The following is a 10,788-nucleotide window of genomic DNA, read 5'->3' on the forward strand; positions in this document are numbered from 1 at the left end:
TTCCTAAGCGCTCTCACTCCTCTTACAAGTTCAGTGTATCGTACACAAGCCAAGAACCCTGTGTGCACAAACGAAGGGCTGCATTGAGTCCAGTAAGGCAAGAAACTTCCACCACACCCATCCAAAGCTGGAGCTAGTAGCAGTTCCAGGGGACTTAGGACAAAGCAAATGTGATATATTCCTCTATATACTGTCTGGGATTGTAATGAGTCAGCCCCTCTTGCACCTTTCAGAAGAAAGGCCCCAAGGCAAACTTTCTCTCTTGGCAGCTGTATTGTAGGTGCCTCCAATTTCAAATAAGAAGACACGCTTTAGTTTCAACTTCACCTGTGTTCTACACAAACTGAACATTTCACTCTACCACCAAAAATAACTGGTAGCAAAATACAGTTGCATAATCAAGTTAATTAAATGAACACTTTACATTAAAGGAATGGAGCGGTGTGTTCCCTGCATCAGCAAACTCTCAGTGTCTGCTGTCACACACCCTGCATACTCCATCTCCTCTGAGGAAGATTGGGAGATGTATGGTTGTGAGCTTCTGTAAGTATTTCAGCAGGTGTAGTGTGAAAGGGCTTTGTTATTCTTTCCCTGAATCAACCTAAAATTTACCCAGATGGGAAAACAGATTGGTTAATGGGATTATCCAAATCTGAAATTCCAGTGTTGTTCTCTTTTTGGACATATTTGCTAGTCCGAGTGTTTGAAATCCAAACAATCTGTCTGCCAAGCTGGTATGCAGGTCTATGGAGAAGGATTTTAAAATCCCATAGTTACTTCTGTGCATTAGGAAGCCCTTATTTGTTACAAGAATGTATACTTTCTCAAATTGTTTTTTATCTAAACATCCATATAGAAACCTTATTCACCCATGATTTTTTTCTAACAAAAAAACCCCAACAAACAAAACAAAAAAGCTCTAACAAAAAAGCCTTGCTTCTAAAGGCTTGTATCTCAACTCAAGCAAGTATAGAAAAAATATAGTGCTAATTACCATTTTCTGGGTATTTTCTTTTGAAGAATGTCTTTTAGATACGGATGTTCTCAAAACCAAAAGCATCCTGAAAAAATTGTCAGTTCTTCATCAGTAGTTAGCATCCTGAGATTAATTTTTTCCTAATAAAATTTACAACAGGAATTCAATTTAGACCAAACTTTCCCACTGTAAAAGTTGCACTTCAAATCTGTTGTCAGGGTTAAACAATGCAACCACCTTGTCCATGGTGGATTCTCAGTTCCAGTGTTTTCAAGTTCAAATTCCCTTGTTTTCAGGCTACCACGTATTATGTTCCTCCCTGGACAGTTTTACAGTCTTGCTACAGCGCTGTTGTTTTACAGCTAGCAACCTGGGCTAGTAGTTTTCACTGACTTGTTCAAATATCATGGTGCAGCATAGATGGTGGTTGTGATCACTTAGTCACCAAAGGTCAGACAGTTACACTTCAATTTCCCAGTAAACCTGCAAGGATGATTCTGCTTGAAAAATTCATTAGTCCAAGCCCCAGTCTACCATGGACAAAAGCACTCTTGGGTCAACCGGGGGTTGTTTGCTCTTACATGTCAGTAAACAGAGCCCAATGTATCAAGATACTACATTATTTTCATTGATATAAAGGGGGGGGGAACAGATCAAGAATTCATTAGTAAAATCATGATTCTGCAACAGTCAAAGGTGCTCACTACATGGCAGTGGGAAATACTTCAGAATTTTGTATACAGAGAAGATCCCTACATTGCTGTGAACATTTTCAGAAAACCCATTGCATTCTTAACAGAAAGTGTTAACAAATTTGATTTGGGGAACAGAATCCAAATGACAATTATAACAAAACCCAGAGGCCACCGAAAAGAAAAAAAACCCCTACAATCCCCCATGTTTCTATAGTATTTCTTAGTAATGCTTATATTGTGATAGCACTTGATGATCACACCAGTCTGGCTCCAACTGTGCAAGGTACCATCTGGACATATAATGAATTTCCATCTTTGCTGGCAGTCAGAAAGACAAGAAATAGCTGATGGGTGAGATAACAGAGAAGCCAAAGTAGGAAGCAGTGGGATAGGATTACTATCGAAAAAAAGGATGTGCCTAACAGGAACATTAAAAAAGCTGTATCAGGTCAAAGCAAAGAGCCATCCTGCTCAGGATCCTGTGTCTGATAGCAGCTGAAAGAACACAGGAAACGTATATGGTATGTCCCCTCCAAATTCTCCCATCTTCCAGCATTTGCAGTGCAGAGTCTTCCTGAGGGAGACATGGTTGCTATATATTTAGCAATCCTTAACAGATTTCTTTTCTATGAACCTGTCCTGCCCACCCTTGAACCCACCTAAGCCCTCGGCACCCAAAACATCCCATGTTCCGCTTCACAGCCACATGTGATTTGAAGAACCTCATTTTGTTTGCTTTGAGCCTGGCTCCTGCCTGCTTCAGCTGTTGATAGTTTGTTCCTTGTATCAGGATAAATACTGAAGAATCAATCCCCCACTCCACACCATTCATGATTTTTGTTCTTCATTGTAGAATAAACAGCAAAGAATCAGTATGCCATATCCCCTATACGAATCTTTAGTTAGCAGCAGTGATGGTAAGCTGTCATTTCCTGGCAGCTGTATCAATAGGTAGTTAAAATACTTTAAAAGAGAATTTCTGTGAAAGAATTTAAAACATTCTACAGACTAAATTCTGCTAGCGATACCAAGCTTATGCAAGAAGCAGTGCAGGGACCCTGCTTGGAGGGAGCGGCCAAACTGCTTTGCCCATCGTCATAGATTTACTGTAATCCATGCAGTGTGTGTCCCCTTGCACTCCTTGTTAGCAATGAGAAAATGTGGATAAAGAAAGAGCTTTCTATACAGTGTCCCCCTCTTCCTTTTTCTGGCTGCCTGGGAGCCCCACGCTTGCTGTGGGAGCTTCTCAGCACCAACCCCAAGCTCCACTTCTTGCCTCACCTTGAGCCCACCACTGAAGTGAGCAGCCCACAGATGGGCCAACTACCAGCTAGCCTTAAATCATCCATGTGACATTATTTATTATGGCAACACAGCAAAGAACAGAATCAAACTGCAAGAACTTAAGAGGAAAAGCAATTTGTCTTTCTCCTTGCAGTGACAGTGGAAAATTTGACTTGAGTGTTTCTTTTAAATCAAAATAATGAGTCCTTCTATTTAAAAAACAAAACCCCATAGAACGTGTTGGTTTATAATGGTCCATGGAAGCTGACTTAAAAAAATATAATTTAAACTCCAGTTTAAAGAAAATGCTGAGTTTAAAGAAAAAAAGAGTATTTGCCAAGACCAAGGGTTTTTTTCACAGAACCATAGAATCGTCTAGGTTGGAAAAGACCTTTAAGATCATCGAGTCCAACCATCAACCCAACACCACCATGCCCACTAAACCTTTCTTCCTAAGGCAAGAAGATTTTCATTCATCTATCTGTTCCTGTTCTCACGGAAGTCACAAATAAAATTCTCATTATTGGGCCAAGTCAGACATGGATTGAGACAAAATCAGTGACATCCACAAAACTGCAGCATCCCCTAAAACACCTGGAAAGAAATGAACAAGGAACCCACTGGTCAGCCAGCAAGAAATGCAAGCATATCACTAAGTAGAGACCTAATAAGCGTGAAAGAAATGTGAATATTCTGTTAGTGGCTATGCCAGCTCTACACCACACCCCACACCCCCCCAGTCTCTGACACAATAAATAGTAATTAATTTTGCAGTAATTCTTTCTGAATGTGATTATTGTGCATAGCCATGAAATCCCCTTCATTTTTAAAAGCTAACAGTCCAGGGCATATGATTCTTAGCTGATTCACAAGGTAGAAAGACAGTTCAGGAGTAAAACTTTCAAAGGTAGGTTCATGGGGAAGAAAGAAGTCATAATTCAACACTAGTATGTTCACATCAGTGTCATGCCTGTTCCTAAAAATGTCCAGATTTTAGCATACAGAGCTGCACAGAGCTTTCGAAGAATTTGCTCCTGAGCTCAGCTATTACTCACTCCCTGCAAGATTTTTCTTTCAGAGCCATAAGGACGATACAGTTTTGGGCTGTGTAACCAAGCATTCTCTGAGCTGATGGGATCCCTGTCTGAGTGAGGATCACTTTATAAACCTCAGAGCTGATTTAGAGGGTATATTTTATCAGTCTCCTTAAACAGCTGCATTTATATCAGTGGCAGTGAAATACAGTTCCAACACCTGCAGCACGTTCAGGCCTAGGAGAGTGAATTACCAGCTTTCAAGAAATGGTTACATTTGAGACATCAGAGTCCTCCTCGAGAAAGGCAGAGAAAAACAAGAAAAGCTCTCTAGAGATCTTTACCCAAATGCAAATTCTGACCTGCCATGTCTTATTTCTTCAGAATCAGTTCAGTAACTACCTCACCTTTTCCCTTTCCAGATACAAATAGAGAATCCCAGTGACTTTTAATCAATAAAATTCTAAATTCATGGACACATTTTCCTTAATTCCCCTCCCTTCCATTTGAAAAAGATGCTTGGCTTAGCATTGGTGCATTTGGGGCTACAATCCAAGGTAGGTGCCCTTGAAAATAACAAATGGACAAATGCTTACATTGTATATTCAGAAACAGTTTGGAATCCTTTCTGTGCCCAAAAGGTTGCTATGTATGCTGTACTAGATCCTTCTATTAGAGGTCTTATAAAAATACAGGAGATGCATAACAGTGCTTCCTACCTCTGAGGTCACTCAACCTTCATTTTATAATTGCTGATAATAGTCTCCTGAAGCTCTATTCTGGAGGAGAAAAGCGTCTCACTCTCTTCTTTTAATATGCTATGCAGACAGAGTAATCTCTTTCCCGTCTCTCACTACATAAATTAATTTGCAAGATGCAGCTAAATCAGCTTTTACAAACAAAGAAAGGATCACAAAAATGAAAAGATAAAAAATGGCAAAATGCTAGAGAAAGGACCTTTATACTGAGATGTCACTGAGATGCCAGTGCAGCAGTGCATCCCTTTGAAACAAAGCGTGTGCTTCACTTCAGGCACGTGCTTAATCCCACTGATGTGTACTTAACACACACTTGCACCACTTTATAAGCCTAAACTAGTACTCAAGTAGTGTAAGACAACCTGATCTAGATCCTTGTGACAAAACTCCTTGCCTTAAAATTGTATACAAGAAAAGGCACATGTCTCAGGAGATGGTCCTCTGCACAATACACCAGTCTGTTTTACGGAGTCCCACACTTTTATTTCAAGAGAGGCCCCTCCGCACACAACGCTATTATTTGCTCAATATTGTGGGAAGATGGTATCCCTGCTTTATTTTCATTTGCATGCACTTTTTCAAATGTAAATTCTTCCTCTGTTGTTGATATAGATTTCCATTCCAGTTTTCCACATGTAGTAATTGCTTTTGCCTTATATTGGTAATGAAGCCAAATAGCACAGTTGCTGCCTCATTTTTGTATGCTGTGTGCCTGCAGATTGTAGAAACAGGAGATACATCCTCATGACAAAAAACGTCTCTATCAAATCTGCATATTTATCCACCTCTGCTTAATTAACAACTTATCTTTTGAAAACTTAGGCAGGCTAAAATTTGCCAGTATTTTTACAGTGGCTATATATAATTTACACTGGGTAGGACTTTCCTAACTTGTATGTGCCATTTTATTGAAAAAATGGAATTCTGCTTCAGCAAATACCAGCCAGGTTAAAAAAAAGAAAAACTGTATGTCCATCAAAACAGCACCCCTTTATCTAAATAAGCATTTAATACAAGAAGATGCTAATTGTTTTGATTAAATGAAACTTCTGTCATATTAGGCATACGGTAAACAGAAGTTGTTCATACAATTAGCAACATGGAAGTAGTGTGTCTTAGCTTATTCAAAAAAGACACCCACGTATGCCAATTATATTATTTTGCATTGACTGACAAAAAGCAAAAGTATGTTTTTAACTGAATTTTAACCAGAATGTGATTTTTGACAGATAAAATACTAGTAATTTTTAAGTGCTCAAAGAAGGCTTTTGTATACCTAATTTGAAATATTTGTAAGAGTAGAGTATTTGTACACATAAAATAAAACAAACTGTAAGCAATCAGCATGTTTAGTTACATGATGTTCTCATAGGAGACATCCTTTCAGCACCTATATAAAGGGGGCAATCCCCTCTTGCTTATATTCATAAAGATGAAGCAATTCACCCTTGTTCTAACATGGAGTTAGCTTCTGGATCCACAAGTAGAGGCAAAGGGTAGAGAGAGACACAGAAACAGACAAGCTTGGGAATCTCTCCATTAAATACTTTATCTAGTTTCATTCATTCCAGGTTTAACACCACAATGGAGGCAACACATCAAAATCCAAGACCAGCTGTTCCTCAATATATCCCTGAAATCACTCCCAAAACACCAGTATTTTGTTTACTAGTATTTGCATCTGTTAATGTGTCCAAAAATCATGACCTGGGGCTCTTAAAATGCATGGGATTGTGTAATAATTATGAACTTAGCTTAAAGTAATTGCTGTGGAGATGTGCTTCTTTGATTTCTGATTAGTGCGCATTTCGGTTTTGAGGACTTGCATTTGCTCTTTCCTCCACAACGACAGGGACTAGTCCCTTTCCAGCAAAACTGAAATTTCTCTCATCTCATAACAAGAAGCACATGTCGTTCGGGGAAGCGCCGACAGGGAGCTGACAGCCCCGGTAGCCCCCCGCAGCAAACCTGCCTCAAACGGCTGCAACACGGTGAAACCACACGTGCCGGCAGCAGCGATCCAAATGTACAACAGTGTAAATGCGAAGAGATCTGGACTCAAACCTAACAATAACCAGAGCGCTTATTTGAAATCAAGCCACTCTTTCTCCATTTAGCTTTCAAAGTACTGAACATAGCTCCATTTGGCAATGCTACAACGCTGTGTAAATCAAATGTAACAAAACTGTACGCACAAGCAGTTCTGTTCAGGCAAGGGCTGCAAAACTCTGGAGACTTTTCTTTTGTCATAGATTTCTTTCAAAGCAATTAAGTTAGTTTAAATGCTGACGAGAACATTTTCCATCGCATTATTATTCATGTTCTCCCAGTCACTGATATGCATTGCTGTTCTGCTTGAGGCTTTTTTCTTTTTGCTACTTCATACAGGTTTGATTCGAGAGGGTGAAAAACTAATTAGGAATCACCGGTCCCCTCTGAGAAAAACTCATGATTAGGTCCTATTGACTCTGTCTGCCGTACATGTTGTCTGCACATTTCATGGTTTTCACAACGAAAGAGGCTTGCTGACCTAGGATCTTGTCAGCACTTGTGTTTACAGAGTATTTAAAGATAATGACTGTATGTGACCCTTCAACTAAATGTTCTGTTTTTAAAAAGTGAAAGAAAAACAAGGATAAGCAACGCATTACCATAAATGAATTTGAAAGAACTGGAAAACTATTTACAGATCCAGCCAACATTTATATGCCTGATTAATCTCCAGGAATTTGACAGGCTAAACCCAAGTTTCTATGTTTGCAGGACTGCAGCCAGGTAGTCAAGCGCACAGGTAACATATGGCATTGCTACAGGGGTTACAAAACACCTGCCTGCATCACAAATCACATGGTGGAAAGCAAAAGGGCAGGGCAGCTTCTCTGCTGCAAGGCAAACCCTGCACTTGGTGCCAGGTGCTCAAACAGTCACGTAAGGTGGGCAGTTCATAGCCAGCAAGCTGCCTGTGGCCTGGCGGGATAATTCGTCTTGCTTGTACCTTGCTCACGGTGGCCTTTATCCTGGAAAAACTTCATCAGTGCACCGAGAGGTTTGCCAGCTCTAAGACTTATTTTGCTAACAGCAGCAGTCTGGCCCTGCTGCCGGCCTTCCTAGGGGCTGTGCTCTTTACCACGTTGTAAGACCAGCACATCTCTGACAAAGACGCTCTAAGAGCTACAGCATAATAACAACACGTGGCTTGCAACCTCTATTACAATCATTCAAATCTCTGCTCCCCTTGTACTCCTGACTGGCCCCCACGAAAGCAAGCCACCGGCGTGCCAGGGTGACGATCCTGCCACCGGCAGCAATGCTGGATGGAGCATCTCAGTGCACACGCTGCGGGCTTCTGGCTGTCTGGCAAACCCTGCGCTTGCAACATCGGTCCTGTCATATGACAGGAAAGGGTTTCCAGTATCTGGCTTTCTCCAGGCAGCAGAAGAACTTCTAAGTGGCCGTCACAGGAAGAAAAATTGGAAACATCTAATCTCGCAAAGCTGGAAGCATCCGAGCACTGCGGAGGAACAGAGGTTGGGAGATGGTTCCTGCTGAGGTAGATTGGGGGCGTCCAAACCTTCTGCCAATGCAGCAGCGTATTTTCCTGATATGCCAGCACTTGCTTGTGTATGTGCGTTTGTGACGGTGCCTTGGCAGCCTGCGTGGAGTCACTCCCCTTCAGGAAACACACTGTGATATCAGTGCCCATTTGGGCGCTGCCTAGAATTTCCTTATTGCTTTCTGTATCATCCTCTGGGTTTTCTGCTGTTTCTCTAAAAACACAAAATGACACCCTTTTGCACCACCACGTCCTGCTCTGCCTTTGCCTTGGGCAGCGCAGGCAGGCTCCGCTTAAGGGGGAAGCAACCAGGAGAGCTGTTTGGGGCCTCTGTAGTCTTCAGTAGCCTCATTTATCGACCAGGACCCCCCTGTTTGTTTGCAGAACAAAAAGAGCCCAAAGAGCAAGCAGGAAGGCCAAAAGCAGACTTCTGTGGATTTCTAATAGGCCTTAAGTGTTATGACTTTATTGTTCAGCTTTTTTACCCTAAGCAGCCATAGCAAGATGCCAAGGGAATGTGAATCAAACGGAGTGATCAGAGTTAAGACAACATGAACTTTTCAATTCCATTCAAAAGGAAACACAGAGTGCACAGCCTGGGTCTTTCAAGTGATCTCATGATAAAAAAATACAGGCTAAATGCTGGCTTTAGACACAGTGACAATATTAAGTGGATTTGCCTGCAATATTTGTATTAATGTTGTATTTTAAAGACTATAAAAGGGCTCTGAGTCAGTGTTTTCTCTGACACTGAATTGACAGTCCTACCTGCAGATCCAGCCAGCATTTGCAACATGGTATTCCTCGTAACCTTTGGTAACCTTTACACCTAACAGGTTACTTATTAACATCTCATAAAACAATTATAAGCCAGACATTAGACGTCCCTTATTTTAATCTACAGAATCATACCACATGCACACTTCTTTGATGAAGCACTTGTCTTATTCTGTCTGTTACTTGTTGTATTTCACAGTAAGATTTTTCACCACAGCTCAGATACCCCTGAACTCCATTGGATCTCACCTGAAATAGGGAAGCATCTGCTAGGTAGGGAGCAATACACGTTACAAAAAGCACAGCTAAAAGGAGAAGGGAGCCTGTATCTTAACATTTGCTCAAGCACTGCAAAAACTGTAGACAAAAGGTAGTAATATTAGCTTAAAATATTTCAATACTTCTACCTACTGACGAACCACTCATTCTCCGCTTGCTCCTGTTCCTTGCAAAGCAAATGCAAACTGTTAAACCCGATGCCCTTCATCAGGTAGGCTCCCAAGCCAAGAGTCGTGCCACCACCACTGGAAGCCACGCACCGCAGGGTAGAGGCCGGCGTGGGGGAAGTGGTGGCAATAGCTGTAGCCAGCGCTGTCATCAGAGGCTCCGGCTTTTGGAACCATGCTCTTACTCTGGATCCGGATGGAGGCTGCAGCTGTACTTGGTTACATGAGAGAATGTAATTGTCCTTAAATTGCATGAAATTAAAGATGGCAGTTACACCCTTCACCTTCAAAGAGATTTTAATTTGATCCATCCCACCAGCAAGTACATCTGTACATAGCCATTCTGGCATATTACTAATGTGTTTAATGGCAATAAACAAAGCCATGTGTTTTACATTAAAACAAAGAGCATGAGATCTTGGTTACATGGCAATTAATAATTTCAATGGAATTTTATTTCAGCCTGGTATTATCTTCTGGGTCATACACATAATCACAAGATACTCCTTCTCTATGTGTCCGAGAGCTCTCCTGTACATTAGATGCCCTATTATTAATTTAACCAATAATTTCTTCAGATACTATTAAAAATTGTTTTGGGATGCTTGTGGTAGTGAGAATAGTGAGATTCTTTTTCAAATCTTTCACTTGTAAAGAATTAACCTGAAGTGATTTATTGCTACTACCATTTAATATACCCTCTATATTTATGCAGGACAGCTGCACAACTTAGGGTAAATTATTACACCTCTAAAAATCATTCGTAGTTCAAAGATTTCTTTGTTACTGAGCACGAAGAAGAATATTAGCTAGACACTGTGTTAAATGCATAAATAGACTCAGCTGACTTAGCGAACATGTGACTAGCACAGTACTGCTCAGAAATTTCTTGTAAAGTATAAGGTATGAAGCCAAAAAGGAAGTATAACGCAATATGTTCTTTAAAGTTATAATGGAACATATGAGAAAGAAAACACAATGCAATATGACTTACTCTGTAACTAGTCTAACCAGAAAAAATAATTATAGTCAGCTCTCCATTAATACTGGGTGGATTATCAAATTTGGAAATAAATTATGCTCAGGATGCACAACAGCTGCCTTGTTTCCAAACAGGCCAATTAAAGCTGGCAGGGCTTACTAACTCACGCACAGCATCATCCAGGTTCAGCACTGCTGCTTCCAGCCCTAGCTGGCGCTGGGCAGATAGGTGGAAAAGCACTTGGGCAAACCTGGAAGCATGGCACCGAGACCCTCCAGTCCTG

Source organism: Haliaeetus albicilla, chromosome 19 (genome assembly GCF_947461875.1).
Source record: "Haliaeetus albicilla chromosome 19, bHalAlb1.1, whole genome shotgun sequence".
Taxonomy (NCBI): Eukaryota; Metazoa; Chordata; class Aves; order Accipitriformes; family Accipitridae; genus Haliaeetus; species Haliaeetus albicilla.